Genomic DNA, 11552 nt, shown 5'->3' with positions numbered 1-11552 from the left:
CAGGAGAAGATTGCCCCTCCTTCTCCAGAAGAGCATCTGGTGGATTTGACATTAATACATCTTTAATGCATGTTTAGTCAGTTTTGGACAGGAACATTTGGTAAAAATTTTTAATTTTCTTCTCTTTGAATTTAGCTTTTGATCCTGCCTCAAAGGGACAATGTTTAGGATCCTGGCTAAAAGCAAAGAATATCCAAAGAAAGTCTATTTATGCTTTATGGACTGTGTAAAGGCACTTAACTGTGTGGATCATAACAAATTACGGCTAACACTGAGAAGAATGGGAATCCCAGAACACTCAAGTATGCTTATGAGAAACCTATACCTAGACCAAGAGGCTGTTGTGCAAACAGAGCAAGGGGACACATGGTTTAAAATTAAGAAAGAAGTGTATCAGGATTGCATCTTCTCTCCACACTTATTCAATCTGTATGCTGAGCAAATTATTCAAGAAGTCGGACTCTATGAAAAAAACCTGTGGCATCAGGATTAGAAGACTCATCAACAACCAATGTTATGCAGATGACACAACCTTGCTTGCTGAAAATGAGGAAGGCATAAAGCATATGCTGCAGAAGATCAAAGACTACAGCCTTCAATACATTTCAACATCAAAAAAACATCATAGTAGTTGGAGAAAAGATTGAAACTGTCAACAACTTCATCTTACTTGGATCCACAATCAGCACAGTTGGTATCAACAGTCAGGATATCAGGAGACTTATTGTACTGAAAAAGTGTGCAGTAAAGGGCCCTCTAAATTGAAGAGGAATGATATCAATTTGAAGATTAAGGTATTACCTGATTTAGGCCACAGTGTTTTCAATCACTTGCTATGCATCTGAAAGCAATGGACAATGAATAAGGATAACAGAAGAAATACTGATGACTTTGAGTGTGGTGCTGGAGAAGAGGATTGAATATACTCCATGGACTACCAAAAACAAATAAGTATGTCTTGGAGAAAGTGCAGCCAGAGAATTCCTTGGAGGCAAAGATGACAAAGTTTCATCTCACATACTTTCAGCATGTTGCCAGGAGGGGTCATTCATCTGAAAGGGACATCATGCTTAGAAAGGTGGAGAATCAGTGAGAGAGAGGAAGACCCTCAATGAGATGGACCATGACTGCAATGGACTCAAGTCTGTTAGATATGGTAAGAATGTCACAGGACAAGCCAGGGTTCAAATCTGTTGTTTATAATGTAATCGGTAGTAATCACTCAACAGCATCTACAACAATGCTTCCAAATGCTCCTACATCTCCCTTTATGCAGACAAAATCACCACTTTGCTTTACAGACATCTTCAAGAACCAAAATAAAATAAAATCAGAACACTAACACAAAAAAAATTTTGCTTTTATCATATAGGGACAGACAATTACAATTAGGACACATGGAGTACATGATTCCAGAGGATACTTACATTGAGAGCCATGACCATCTAGGGGCATGCAAGCCAGAAGAGACGTGATATCTCTCCACTTAATGGGCAGTTCAGTAGCAATCTGAGCAACGTAATAGATGACAAGACAGTCTAAGACAAAAAAGGAAAAGGAAACATTCTACAGCAGAAATAACTGTTTCTCTTCAAAATCCTTAGAAAAACCTTGGTCACAGGTGTCAAAGGAGAACCACTGAGGACTGAATGATGGTGGGTTTATGTTAAGTCCTTAAAATAATGCCTGTATGTCACCATGCAGACAGGGGAAAGTGACAAAAATGAGTACAACTATGAGTGAGGTAACATTTATGTTCAATCCTTACACCAATTTCTACATGTCACCAAGCAGATGGAGGAAAATGACAAAGATGAGTACAACTATGGTAAATAACATCTCACTAAATCAAATATGTAGGAATGATACAACAGATATGTAAGTGAGGCCACAAAGCTATAATGTTCTAATTAACTGAGATTCCACTTCATTGAGATCCTACCTCCAAAGCTTTTACTAGCTATTACTGAATCCAGTAAAGGTACATATGCTTACAGATAAAAAGGAAGATAGCTCAACATCAAGAAACATTCTTATTACTGGGCCAATTGGCAGCATCATGATAGACAGTGAAGAGAGACTGTTAACAGGTTTAGTTTGTTTGGATCCACAGTTCAACACTCTTGGTACCATCAGCCAGGAAAACAAAAGAGCAATTGCAATGGGAAAGTCTGCTGTCAGGAATCTCTCCTGAGTTCTGAAGAGCAACAATGTCAGTATGGAGACTAAGATGTGCCTGATACAGGCCATGGTCTTTGCAATTACTTGTTATGTATCAGAAAGCTGGACGATGACCAGGAATGACAGAAGGAGAATTGATGCCCTTGAGCTGTAGTGCTGGAGAAGAGTACTGAATATACCATGGACTGCTAGGAGAACAAACAGGTTCATCCTTAAGAGGATAAAACCAGGCTGCTCCTTGGAGGTAAGAATTCTGACACCCCACGTGATATACTTTGGACATGTTGCAAAGAGGGACCAGTCCTTGGAGAGGAACATCATGCTGGGGAGGACGGAGGGACAGCACAAGAGAGGAAGATCCTAGATGAGATGGACTGACTCAGTGACTAGGGTAATAAAGGTAGGTGTGTCAGAGACAATCAGGTCAGCTCAGAACAGAGCAGGATTCAGAGGTACTGTACATAGTGTCACAATAAGTCACAAGCAACTTGACTGCACATAACAAGGAGAACACAAAGAAAATATAATGGATTAGGCACTGGGTCAGGGGTGTTTTTCTAAACAAAAAGATCTTGTGAGAAGGGAACATACTGAGTGCTATTATGCACTCTGATGGGCATTTTACACAAGCAAATTTGGTCTCACCTCAGATCCATCTAACTGAAAAAAAAAAATCAATCTTTCTTTTCTCTCTCTCTCTCTCTCTCTCTCTCTCTCACACACACACACACACACACACGTTTTCATTGAGTTGATCCCAATTCATGATGATTCTTCGTGTTGCAGTTAAGTTCAGGGCTCTAATCTCTAGTCTTCTGCGAGGAGGTTGCTAGGACTTTCTTCTAAGGAACCTGACTAGATCCAAGCCACACCATTTGAGGTAGTAGTTAAACATGAAGAGATGTACTGACACATCCTGAGGTAGAACTTAATACTAGAACATGAAAGGACCCTCTCTCCCTGAGGAAGTAAATAACAGATGTACTTGCCCTCCCTGAGGTGGCAGTTAACACTAGGAGATGTATTGACCCTCCCTGAGGTAATAGGTAAGCACTAGGAGATGTACTGAACCTCCTAGCAATAAACAATTGAGCCTTTGTTCATGGTGCTTAAGAGTAAGATTATATCTGACACCTGGCCCTTGCTGGTAGAGAACGAAGGACAGAAGGGACTAGGACTAGATGACCTAGCCCCAGCTGAATGAGAAAGAAGCTAGTAGTGTCCACTATTTGGAATGGGAATGAGAAAGAACAGGTTGGTACCTGCACGCTTAGCCCCAAGAAAAAAGACAGGATTATGTGGTCACCTGGGATCTGAACTGACCAGAGAAGAGAAACTGAGATATCCAAGGTTGCAGAGATGGTATATGGAGTAAGATGAACCCTCCAATATACATGTGGCATCAGAGATAGAGTTCAGCCTCCCTGGACAGTTTTGACCATGCACACTGGGGCTGTGATGAAGCATTAAGTTTATGCACCACTCAGGAACTTTTGGAACTCCTTAATACTGGACATTCTAGACTATACCACCTTGCTCTTTCCCCCCCTCTTCTTGTGTCCTCTGGTTGTCTACCCTTGCTGTTAGGTGCTATCAAGTCAAATATGAATCACAGCAACACTATGAACAAGAGATCTGAACACTGTCCTATCCTATGACATCCCCACAATTTCTGACACACTCAAGGCCACAGCTGCAGTCACTGTGTCAATCTATCTGGTAGAGAGTCTTCCTCTCCTTTGCCATCCTTCCAACTTTTCAACCACAATGTCCCTCTCCAAAGAATAACCTCTCCTAGCAGAACAGGAAGACAAAGCCAAGTATTAAAATGAAATGTGCAAAGAGCTGGAGTTGGAAAATCAAAAGGGACAAAGTCATTCAGCTTTCTTTAAGCTGAAAAACTGAAGAACAAATTCAAGCCTCAAGTTGTAATACTTAAGGATGCTGCAGGCAGAATAGAATGTTGAATGACCCAGGAAGCAACAAAGATGTAAGGAGTACACAGAGTCACTATACTAAAAAGAATTTGCTTACAGAATTTCATGAAAAAACATATGATCAAGGGCCTATAGTGATGAAGGATGAAGTTCAAGCTATTCTGAAGGAACTGGCGAAAAACTAGGCCCCAGAAATTGACAGTGTATCAACTGATATATTTTGGCAAACAAATACTGCTCAACACTCTCACCAGGTTGTGCCAAGAAATCTGGAGGACAAGCACCTGGCCAACTGACTGGAAGCAATCCATATTTATTCCTATTCCGAAAAACTGTGATTTGAAAGAGTGTGGAAATTATAGAACAGTATCATTAATATCACACGCAAGCAAGATTCTGCTGAAAGCTATTCAAAACAACTGGAGTAGCACATCAAAAGAGAATGACCTGATATGCACATTAGGTTTAGAAGAGGCCATGGCACTAGGAACATGGTAGCCAATGTTAGATGTATCTGAACTAAAAATAGAGAGTACCCGAGAAATGTGTATCTGTGCTTCAGTGACTACGCAACGGCATTTAACTGTGTGGATCACAATAAAATGTGGGTAACCTTGAGGAGAATGGGAATCCCAGAATATTTGGTTGTGCTTATGAAAAATTTATACTGGACCAGGAGGTCCACTTCCAGGAGAAAGTGACCAGAAGAGTAAGGAAACACTACATGGTAAAAAATCAGGGAAGTTATACTCCAGGAATGCATCCTATCCCACAACTTTTCAATCTACATGTCGAACAGATTATTCGGAAGGCTGGGCTCTATGAAGAGAAATGACATCAGGATTGGAGGAAGACTTGTCAACAACCTGTTATACATGACACCACCTTGCTCGCCAAAACTGAGGAGGAAATGAGGCATTTGCTGCAGAAGGTCAAGGACTGCAAACTTCAATACTGATTAAAGGTCAACATCAAGAAAACAAAAGATTCTTATCACTGAGCTAATACTGCCAGCATTATGATAGATACAGAAGAGATTGAGATTATTAACAGCTTCAGCTTGCTTGGCTTCACAATCAACACTCTTGGTACCAGCAGCCAGAAAATCAAAAGATGAACTGTATTGGAAAAGTCTGCTCTTGAACCTTTCCAGAGTATTGGAGAGCAACAATGTCAGTGTAGAGACTAAAGTGCACCTGATCCAGGCCATGGTCTTCACAATTACTTGCTATGCATCAGAGAGCTGATGAGTAAGGATGATAGAAAAACGATCAATGCTTGTGACTTGTGGTGCTGGAGAAGCATATTGAGTATACTATGGACTGCTATGAGAACAAACAAGTTCATCCCAGTAAGGGTAAAACCAGGCTGCTCCTTGAAGGCAAGGATTTTGAAGCTCCATGTGATGAACTCTGGGCATGTTCCAAGGAGTGACCAGTTCTTGGAGAGGGATATCATGCTTAAAAGGGTGGAGGAACAGTGTAAGAAAGGAAGACCAAGATGAGACGGAATCACTCAGTGACTGGGGAAGTGGGGGTAGGTGTGTCAGAGATAATGAAATTGGGTTCAAAATACACCAGGGTTCAGAGCTATAGGGTTGCTAAGAGTTGGAGTCGACTTGATGTCACCTAACAACAATAAAGGCAGCCAATATGCTAAAACTATTTAAGATGGAATAGGTCTAACCTTAATAATTCTGAAATTCCCATACAGCCCTGGCTTCTTATCTGACACCAACTCTAAGTTTTCCCATCATGAGCCACAGGTTGATCCATCTAGACAAACCCCCATGACTTGGTCGCTCCTCTCCTGATCGTCTTCTCACATCACACAGCCTACTTCAGCAAGAATACCATTCCACTGTACTTAGCACACATACCAAATTCTCACCTTCCTGTTCTGGAAAGTGCCCCTTACTACCTCCTCAGTGGCCCATCTGAACCATTACTACTTCTCAATGCTCAGCTCAAGCCTTAGCTGATAGCACTCAATGAAGTAACACTTGCTTTTCCTGGGTTTGCTGAGGCAAGAACTCAAAGCTGAGCTTCTTGTGCTGTAGACACAGAGTGAACACCTCTGGATAGACATGCAGAAGGTGCAAGGATGAGAAGATTGATGTCTAAGAAAGCTGCACAGGGTGTCTTCATCCCTTCCCAAGTTCTCTGACAGAAGGGAAGGATATTCTTGCTACCCTTAGATCTACCCTAAAACCCTTTCAAACTTTCCACTTACTCTTCTCCCACCCAATCCAAAGCCCTGAGTGCTGTTTATAACCAAGAGCCAAGAAGCCTCTTAGGAGGCTGAGAAAGTAGAGTCCAGAGACCAGGGCCCTGTCCAGGAAGTCTCTTAAGAGCCCAGAAACTGGGTTCCTGATGCAAGTTCTGGTCGTTCTTAGTGTGCAGTATCTGACCAGTTGACTTCACAGGGTTGTTCACAATGTGAGAAGGGCATGCAGTAGCATCTGACATATGCAAGCACAAGGTTTTTATCAGTAAGTATTTTATTAAAGGACAAACTGCTAACTAAATGACTCAAATAATGAGATTCAGGCAATATGCCTAGGTCAAACAAAATTTTTCAAAAAGTATGACAAGAGAATTTCCAAATAAAGAGAGCAGATTTTAACATTTTTATGTGCTACTCTTATGTAATGTGGAAGCAAGAGTGGCATCCACTTCCAAAGAGCTTGCCTCCGGAAACTCTATTAACTTGGAGAAACGATGAAAGTCATACAATTGTTCAGGTCTTTCTTTCATAGGGTTGCTATGAGTCATCTATGACTTGGCGTCACTTAACAACAACCACCATTATATAACAGGGAGCTCTGGCGGCCTAGTGGTAAGAAACTGCACTGCAATCCCAAAGACATGTGGTTCAAATCCACCAGTTGCTCCAAGGGAGAAGGATGGAAAATCTTCTCCCATTCAATTAATTGCCTCTGAAAACCCGCTGAAGGGTCATCTAGCTCGATGATACACAACTATTATCACCACCATTATGAACAGCTAGCAGTTCTTGTAATAAGAACATGTAATTTGAAAAGCTCTCTTCTAGAAAATAAGGCATCCTTACTGTGTGGCCCATGTCATTATCAGGTTGATTCTTCTGCTCACCAATTTTGTTTTTCCACTAAGTTTTCCCTTTCAGGTCCCCATCACCCCTGTACTGCACAGAGAAGTACCCACCTGCACATCTGCTTTCCACATATTACTAACATCCAGTCCTTAAAGAATATACTGCATCATCATCATCCTAAAGTCTTCAGTTGTCCCAACCTCTATCACTTGAGTAAGCAAGTCTCTCAAATAAGGTTCCATGTCCTGAACAACCTCAACAGGAACTTCAGGATCTGTGTGGCAAAGTAGTCAAAACTGTTAAGATGTGACAAAAAGAGCAGATTGAGTTTGAATAGCTATATGAGGAAATATATGCAACGCTTAAGGGTGAAGGAGTATGGAAAATACTCGAGTGTTAAATGCCAGAAGTGAGATGCTTCAGCCCTTCTCTCAATCCCAACCACACAGGTGTACAGAGCTACAGTTCTATGTGCACAAATGGAGGGAAAAAGGGTTAACTCTACAACATCCTGGGTGCAGAAGTGACCATAGTTTCTTCCTTGTAGTTTTTCTAGTTCCAGTGAGATTCTTTCATAGATGTACAAGCAGTGTGAGCAGGAGTGATATGTTAAGAATAAGTAGTGTGAGCAGGATGACACGTTAAGTACAAGTGGTATGAGGAGGGATAACATGTTAAACACAAGTGTTGTGAGCAGGGTGACATGCTAAGCCACAGAAACAGTGGAGCCATGGTGGCATGTTGTTGTTGCTGGGTGTTGTGACAGTGACTACAACTCATAATGATTCAGTGAACAAGAGATTTGAACCTTGCCAGATCCATCGGTGGTATGTGTGGGGCTGCTAACCAAGAAGTTAGCAGTATGAACACATCAGCTCAAGACAAAGGAGTTTGCTCCAATTAAGACTTACAGCTTTAAAAAAAAAATAAAAAAATTAAAAAAAAAGACTTACAGCTTTAGAATCCCATGGAGGGTTAAGGGGTCAGAACTGACTTATAATGGCAGTGAGTTTCTGAAGGTATTTTGTAAGTCCAAACTTTTGGGGAGACTGACTTTAGACATCTGTCAATTTTATTTCCCGCTTAGGGCAGGAATACCAACTACTATTCTCAGAGATCCTGGTCCAGTGTTCTTAATAAAGTGTACCAGTTTTGCTAATGCAGAAGTACCCTTCTGGAAGTTCAAATCTATCAACAACTTCTCAGGATTAAAATGGGCTATCATCTCCCGTGTGATTTAGTCTCTCCAACACCAGATGGAGGATCAGTTATGAGCTGGATGACTCCACGGCAATAACAGATTACAACACTCAAAGCCCTCTATTATATTCTGGATATATTATATCCAGTTTTAGCCCCATTAGACTATTCTATGTGGTCATAATACCTTCCTACTTCAACCCTGTTTATTGTTTACAAGGAAGAAGATACTATCATATATATATATCTTATAGAGGCTTTGAAAAAGAAGAACAGGGAGCTCTGGTGGCCTAGTGGCAAGAAGCTGCACTGCAGTCCCAGAGGTACGCAGTTTGAGTCCACCAGATGCTCTGCTGGAGGAGGGGCAACTTCCTCCTGTACCAGTCAAATCTGATTTGATGGCACATACACACACACAAAATAATAAAAATAAAAAAATCTTCAAGAAAAATAAGATTTAAGTTCAAAGGCGAATGGAGGAGGGGAAGTAAAGAATTATGAAAGAGCCAGCAGGGACCTGAAAAGACAGGATAATTAATAGTAGGCCTAGATCAATGGTGATTAATTTTATAAAACACAAGGTAAATATAGGAATGTGTGAAAAGCAATGTACATGAATGATACCTAACAGATATTAATTTTGCATGCAAACCAATATAAAATAATGTGGGGGAGAAAAAAAAAAATCTAGGCTCAAGTCACCCACAAGTTTTAAGACTCATGGCCCAATCTCCCTCAATTATCTCACCAATAAGTGGGTATCATGGCGCTGACTTCCTTGCTGCCAAGTAACACAAATGCTATAGCATTTGTGGCCATGTTTACCATGTTGTAGGCACTTGGTATTAGGTCTTCTCTCACCACTTCTCCATACTTGCCTCTAAGATGTTGAGGCAGGGTCAGTGAAACTTCTCACTTACTTTGGGCATATTTTCAGGAGGAATCATCATACTGGGAAAAGTTGGAGGGTTGACAAATGAGAGGGAAAACCCTCAACAAGATGGACTGACACCAACTGTAAAAAGCGTATCATAGATATGGATGTCACAGGACAGGGCAGGGTTCAGATCTGTCACTCATAAGGTTGCTATGAGTTGCCATTGACTCTATGGCACCTAACAAGTCACCCTTTCTACTTGCTCTTTCCCTCCTTCAAATCTCCACCTTGCCCTTTTCACAATACTGCACACAATTCTATCTGCATTTGATCTCAGTGTGATTACTCAAAAACTCAAAGTCACTGCTGGCAAGTTAGTGCCAAGTCACAGCAGCCCTCCATCACGTTTCTGAGACTATAAATCTTAATGTGAAGAGATTATTCAACTTTCTCCCTCAGAGCCAGTGGTCATTTAGATGGACTGAAATCATATCTCATTCATCACCAGAAAAGGATATAGTTCCACATACAAAAAGGTCATTTTTACAAGTGTTGCTGTTAATTGAATCAAGGTAGCTTAACATATTGTCAGAAAGCCTACCTTATGAAAATTCATCTTTATGAGCTGCAAGCCTCCTTGGCTGTCCTTAAGGGCAAAGAGATGCTCTAGTGGGTCATCTCATGCAGCTCCTTGGTTATGAAAGGGAGCTGTCTCCCTGATCAACACCTCACTTTCATTTACTTCAGATCTCTCATCATGCTGCTCACTCTTTTCTAGGCATGGACCCCAGGCAAAGCTCTGGGCTTATGGTCTAAGGGAATAATGTAGCAGCCAGGTCTTCCCCTCTAGAACCCCCCATGCCAACTTCCACTGCACAAACCACAAACTGTGTACCACAACTTAAAGCCACCTAGCATTCGAGAATGATATAGCTGAAGTTTAAAAATTATCTAACCTCACAATGGAAAGACAATGTTCCAATGCTGTGACTTATTTAGACATTCACTCAAAGCTCTTTAACTCTGTATTACTCATAAAGATTTTTAGCCCCCACTAACTAAACAAGTAAGCACCATGTAATAAGAAATGCTGATATGTAGTATGCAGGAGCAATGACTTTGAACATCAATACCTAACTTGGGAGGGACTGGAGAGCATTAGGGTAAGTGAACTAACTCAGTCCCATAAGAAGAAATATTGTGCAAGACCATTACTGTAGAAATAGAAAGATAATAATACATGTATGAGGATCTAAGGGGTAGAGGGTGGAAGCAGAGGAGTGAAGATAGGCAAGGGTGGGTAATCAAGGTTGCATAATTTGATGGATGGAGGGAGGGCTGGGTAAAGGAAATGGGAAAGATCCAGTGTGAAAAATAATGTATACAAACTTTTTAAGTAAACCAGTATAAAATAAAAATTTTATTAAAAAAAGAAAGTGCTGACAGAACAATGCAAGAGCAAAGTTACTGGAAATGAACCACAATCAAGCCAGAGACAGAATAGATGTTAAAAGGGAGACAAAAAGCAACATTATTCAGCACAGCACTTACATTCTGGCTATGGACTGGCAGTCCAGCTGGCTTTTACTTTGTAGAAAGCTTCACATGCTGCTTACATATTTGAAACTTGGTCTGTTTTAAAGGGTAACCTTGGCTGGTAGGATCCATCCTTCTCCCAGAAGGAGTAACAACTTGAGTAACAACCAAAAATCTAAAATAAATGATAACAGAAACAAACATACTCTGTGGTACATGCTCCCATTAATCAGGGAATAACTCAACTGCTAACTGCTAACCTAAGGAACTAGAGAAAGTCAATCTTCACAAAGCCAGTGCTGTGCTGAAGAGCCTTATGTAGTGAGTGGCCTTGGAAGGTGGCATCGTACTGCAGATGAGGCACAAATGTGCCTCTGCAGATGTGGGTCCTCTTTGGACAATGATCACTGCCCACCAAAAGCTGTCAGTTACCACACCAGAGTAAGACTCTTGTCAAGAGGAAAGCACAGGTCCTGGGCTCACAGACATTTCAGAAGGTTCCCTATAAATTATTATATTCTTTGCATATAAAAAAAATTCAGATGTAATACCTTTTTTAAAAAAAAAATTTTTTTTTTATTGGGAAAAACATATTGGAGGTACAAGGAGGTGAGGGTTGGGGGCAGAAGGGTGAGGATGGGCCAGTATGCAGTTGCAGAGCTGCACAGTTTGGTCGGTGGGGGGAGCAGGTGAAGGAAATGATGAGGGTCCAGTGGGGACCAGATGCTACAGAGGAATGACAAGCA

At 41.1% G+C, this 11552-nt stretch overlaps 1 pseudogene; it reads right to left on the bottom strand.

The window, feature by feature from the left end:
• Positions 1 to 1427: 1427 nt before the first annotated feature.
• Positions 1428 to 11552, bottom strand: part of LOC102852621 — a 17461-nt pseudogene continuing 7336 nt past the window's right edge.

Source organism: Elephantulus edwardii, unplaced genomic scaffold, assembly GCF_000299155.1.
Source record: "Elephantulus edwardii isolate Elephantulus edwardi_28Jun2011 unplaced genomic scaffold, EleEdw1.0 scaffold00363, whole genome shotgun sequence".
NCBI classification, from domain to species: Eukaryota; Metazoa; Chordata; class Mammalia; order Macroscelidea; family Macroscelididae; genus Elephantulus; species Elephantulus edwardii.
Note: the sequence above shows the minus strand (reverse complement) of the source record. Positions and strands in the feature narration are given on the sequence as shown.